This window comes from Rhea americana, unplaced genomic scaffold (genome assembly GCF_003343005.1).
Source record: "Rhea americana isolate MKP2758 unplaced genomic scaffold, rheAme1 scaffold_216, whole genome shotgun sequence".
Taxonomy (NCBI): Eukaryota; Metazoa; Chordata; class Aves; order Rheiformes; family Rheidae; genus Rhea; species Rhea americana.
The window spans coordinates 624,673-629,714 of record NW_028186312.1 but is presented as its reverse complement, the minus strand read 5'-3'; the positions used below and the strand labels follow the sequence as shown (position 1 = coordinate 629,714).

At 35.5% G+C, this 5,042-nt stretch overlaps 1 long non-coding RNA gene across 1 annotated transcript; it reads right to left on the bottom strand.

Moving 5' to 3' along the window:
• Positions 1 to 212: 212 nt before the first annotated feature.
• Positions 213 to 4,782, bottom strand: LOC146595756 (uncharacterized). Its single transcript, XR_014895866.1, has 3 exons — positions 4,722 to 4,782; positions 3,105 to 3,209; positions 213 to 2,595 (listed from the first exon to the last, which is right to left on the bottom strand). It is a non-coding gene; the product is annotated as an uncharacterized LOC146595756 (long non-coding RNA).
• Positions 4,783 to 5,042: the final 260 nt, after the last annotated feature.

Below are 5,042 nucleotides of genomic sequence, written 5' to 3'. Positions count from 1 at the left end.
GAAGCTCCTTGYATTTACCTTCCCAGAAAACACATACATGCTGAATAGCTATCTATTTTATATTTGGATGAAGCAATTTCTTAACAAAAAAATAAAAAAGGGGAATTATGATACTCCCTCATTTACCATGGTAGTGTTTAGGAAGGCTCTGTAACTAAAATCAAGAACTGTAGGTATCTTCATTACTCCATGTTTTTTTATTACTGTGGCAGTAGTAATCAACAGTACCTGCGGCTTCGGCAAGTATTTCAGCATTGTCAGAAACAGTGTAACGAAACAAAAGATGTAATAGTAAAATATGCATGAAATATGCATGAAAACAATATGGCAAAGTTTTTATATAAGTTTTAAAATCACATTCACATACAATACTGTAAAATCCATTTAGACTCAAACGCCTCATTGTTCCGGCCATTGTGGGGTTGCTGTTGAAACCTATCARCTCCCCTTGAGCACAAACAGCCATTCTCTGGGCAGTTTATTAAAATCTACCCTTTCTTAAACATGAAGGGACTCCTGACTGTTTAGTTCCTATGGGAAATATTAAAAGAAAAAATTGCAGAGAAAAATCATAGCATGTCACAACACTTAATAATAGCTACAAATGGAGTAATTTTGAATAGTTTGCATGAACTTGATGGGATAAATATTCTGAGGTACTCAAGACCCTTAGGRAGACGTGTCACAGGGATAAGCCATAGTGTGAAATTGCTATTTGAGTGCTGAATACCAATTATTTGTGATTTACTGTAATTTACTTTTAAACCCAGGAGCTTACTCAAAAGCAGTTGGTGTATGGTTTAAATGATGCTTCAAGGGCTTGAGATGTGAAATATCCAGGAAGAGAAACAGAGAGCAAGCCCTCTCTCTGATTGTTCTAGTTATTTCCAGCAACTATATGGAAAAAAATAATTATTCAGAAGATACGAGGAGTGTGAAGCTCTGACAGTGACATGTATGTAGATTATTTTGCATTTGGGAAGCTGAGGTATGGCAAACTGCATAACCTGCTTTTAAACAAGTTTACTCTTGCAGAGAGCTGAAATATAGATGAAGAGTTGGGAACTCACACAGTCATACTTAATATACGGACGTTATTGTATGGGCAAGAGGCTGCATTTTGTCTATTTTTAATGAACTGCTGAATGGAGTTAGTGGGAAGTCCAGAATTTCTGTTCTGGGGAAAACACTGGAGTTCYAGTTCCCACCTCAGCCTTTTTTTTTTTTGACTTCTACTTGAACCTCTTGATGGCATTCCAGATAGGAACCAAATTCATGTCTGACCAAGAAGTTTCAACGTGGCCATTTTCCCCATTTCACTGTAAGGTTTTTCAAGGAGTAGACATTAGCTCATGGCAGGTTTCAGATCACCTAACTTCAGTCATCTGAAAATGAAGTACACAGCTTAAGTTAACTATATAGGCACTCACTACTACCAGTTGTAGAGGCAGAGATCAGCMGAAAGTGATGGACTGCAGTTCCTGATCCTAAGATGGAATAAAAGGATCTATTTCTCCATTAATTATGAAGGGCAGTCTATAGCTTAGCTATTAATCTTTTGATTTGTAGCTGGTTAGCTGATTTGTAGTTAGGTGAGACGAACCCAAAGTGCAATCTCATTCTTCCATGGAGCAGCAAGACAATTCATCTTTCAGAAAGTAGAATATTATTTATTTAGAGTAGAAGCACCCACTGTAGAATAACAAACAGCTTACCTGTTTGTCTGCAAGTTATACATCTACCAAATTTCTGTTTGATGATATAAGTAGTTCAATGGTAAATCTACACTGTTTTCCAAATAGAAGCTTCTACCCATGCAAAGTCCAAACTTGTTCTCCATCCACATTGCATGAAAACAAGCCCTTGATCATGGACAGAACTGAAAAATAATCTGGGAAAACCTAACAAAAAATACCCAGAATTGTGCTGTCCCACCTTCAGGCTRACTAAAGGAAAATGCTGTAGCTGCCACAACTTGTGCTTTCAGCAATATCATTGGATCTTACGCAGGGTCATTTGCAGAATGACCCAGATAGTGCCTTTTGCAGGTGCAAACGGGATTTGTTAACTCACCTGAAGCCACACAACAGGTATCCTAGGAGTAACAGTACAGGTGTGCAAAGCCAGCGCAGAAAACACACCCACCCCATTCTACTTCTGGGGCTGACACTAATAGGTTCTGTTATAGATGTCTGTTTGCACAAAAAAAAAACAGTAGGTATTTGCAGCAGTTGCCTATCTCAGACCATGCTATGGAAGAAAYATCTTTTATCTGATCCATACTGCAAGAAATACAAATCACAATAAAGATACCTGTAACATTTGCAATATTCATACAGTAGAGACTGAATATCCCTCAGAGCCATGATTCTATTCCTTATCAGTACATGTCTGAATATTCTTATACACTATACAACATCACTTTTAGGAGAAGTCACTTTTTTTTAGGCATCTTGTGAACTGATTTTAAGAAGTCCATGCTGGAAATTGCAGTGATTTTAATTGAAGAACTTCATTTAAACAAGATCAAAGTGCTTCATTCTGTATTTCCAATGGAATAGTAAATTCAAACTTCTAGACTCAAAGTAAAGTGATCTGAAAAGCAGAGTTGCAGAAAAGATGGGGTTTGATGCTTGTCAGAGGTTCACCGTGGAACAATACAAGGCAACAGTCACCAGTTACAGCAAGAGAAATTCAAACTGAACATTAGGAAAAAAATCTTCCCTATAGGGGTTAAACACTGGATGCCCAGGACAGCTGTGGAATGCCCATCCCTGGAGATATTCAAAACCTCAGCAGACAAAGCCTGAGCAACCTGATCTAACTTTGAAGTGGGTCTGCTCTGAGAAAGAGGTTAGAGTTAATGGTTTCCAGAGGTTCCCTCCAAAACAAATTTTTCTACGATTCTTTCTGCAAAATGTCCTTATTTCATAAAATTAACATTTTACCATATCTATAGTCAATTCTACTTCTGTTTTTTGTTGTTGTTGTTGTTACTAAGTAGTTTTGGCTAAAATGCAAAATTCTTTTAGATGTTCCACTATCTCTACAGCTTTGCTTCGCATGTGGTTTCAMCAAAACTTCTACCATGAACATTCGCTTACATTTTGTAACGAAGGACACAAAATACAGGTCTTCAGAGGAACAAGTCTCCTTCCACTAGTCTTCCAATAACAAAAGAGACATTGTCTTCTCAGCTCAACAGAAGCCTGGACTAGAGCAGCAGAAAGTAGTCTTTCAGTTCCACAACTGCCCATGAGAAACTACTCTTCCTGAAGGTATTCACAAACTACATAATACTAAATAGCATGAGTGACAGGATTTTAGAATAATTTTTGTGCTACTGACAGTAACTTGTAATAGAAGTAGTAGAAAAAGAGAGAATTGGTAGAGCATTTTTAACTTTCTTTGCAACAGCATGAGATGAGAAATTAGTCTTCTTTCCCAGAATATTAATTATGCAAAGTCAAAAATACATTTTAAGGTTCAGAAATCTCCCCCTCTTTTTGTCTTTTAAGTAGTAAACAAATTTTTTCAAGCCAATTCTTTTGATCCAACAGATAGGGCATAAGTTATCCTGTCCCACAAGAATTTTCTTCAAAATTTTCTATCCTAGATTTTAGCAAACATATTTTTCCATGTATAAATGGCAACATATATATACATATGCATGTGTGTCTATAACAAAAACAACTTGAACTTCAATATGTGAAAAAATCACCTCTGCAAGAATTTTGAAAGCATTTTTAAAAGATATRTTTTTACAATTTTAGCAAATTTTCAGATTTTTTCCTTCATTTAAAAATGCATTTTCATGACAAGAATGAATGTAATATATTTGTTTGACTAAAATGATAGTGCTTTGGATTCTGATGTTCTCTCAGTTTTGTTATACCTTTTCTATGGATTTGTGCAAAAATGCATAAACAGAAAATCACCTCACATTCTACATTTCTTGACAGTGTTGTATCTTCAATTTCTCTCTCAACTATTGAACTCCTTTTTAAAAAAAATCATAAATGAAAGCACATTTTACTGCTAACTGGTCTTTCTTATGACTASAAAAACAATGACCGCAAAGCACTCAGTTTCATGGAACTCTGTTACTCCATTTGTTTCAAATCCTGTCAATAYTGCCCTTTTAAAAAATTATTTGGGCTTGTTGTATCTGGTGGGAATAGAATGAGATAATAACCTTCTGAGCAGTGCTGATTCATTCTCATGTCTTTCGTTCATTCTTACTGCCATTAGTAAAAAAAAAAAAAAAGAAAAAAAAAGGCAAGTCCTATCATAAGGAAAGACTTCATATAGCTCAGTCCCATAATTTGCCTTTTTTTTTAAGTCTTGAAAACAATCTCCTTTTTTTTGATTACAAGTAATTTCAGCAAATTTTATTTTTACTTGGCAAATGATTTTGTGATACTGCCTCTGGGAAAGATCTTTGCACAATTTATAAGTTTTTTTTTCCTCCACATTTCTTCTCTCTATTGCCTTTTTCATTTTTCCCCTAAGATTACTGCCACATCTTACAACCCTAATGAAAGGTATCATCTAGGCCTATTCTGATAGATAAGGTAGGTAGGTACATATCTTCCAGTCAATTAGTGGTCTTTAAGTCTCTCATTCTTGATAATAATTGGTGTTGATAGGTGATAGTTATTTCAAATACCAATTTGGAGTTTATAAAACAAATTATGTCCTTACTAAAAAGAAAATTTGACTTACCAAACACATGAGGACAGAAGAAGGAAAAGGCATCTGCAGATCCATCAGTCAGGCCCTAAACACCAATTCAAATAACTAGTGGTCAGAGAAACGCCATTTAAGCCAAATCTTTTTAAAGAACTAGTTATTCTTCTTCAAAAGGAAAAGAAATAAAAAGTATGAAAAACTCAGGAACTCCAAAGAAACCTTTGGAGCTGGTCTCCTTCGTGGTGTAGGTCAGAAGATTTTTCTAGGATTTGTCCTTAGTCACACTTAGTCCTTTTAAATAATGTCGTATCATTCACTGACTCTTCCTTCACCAGTTCTAAGAACTGAGA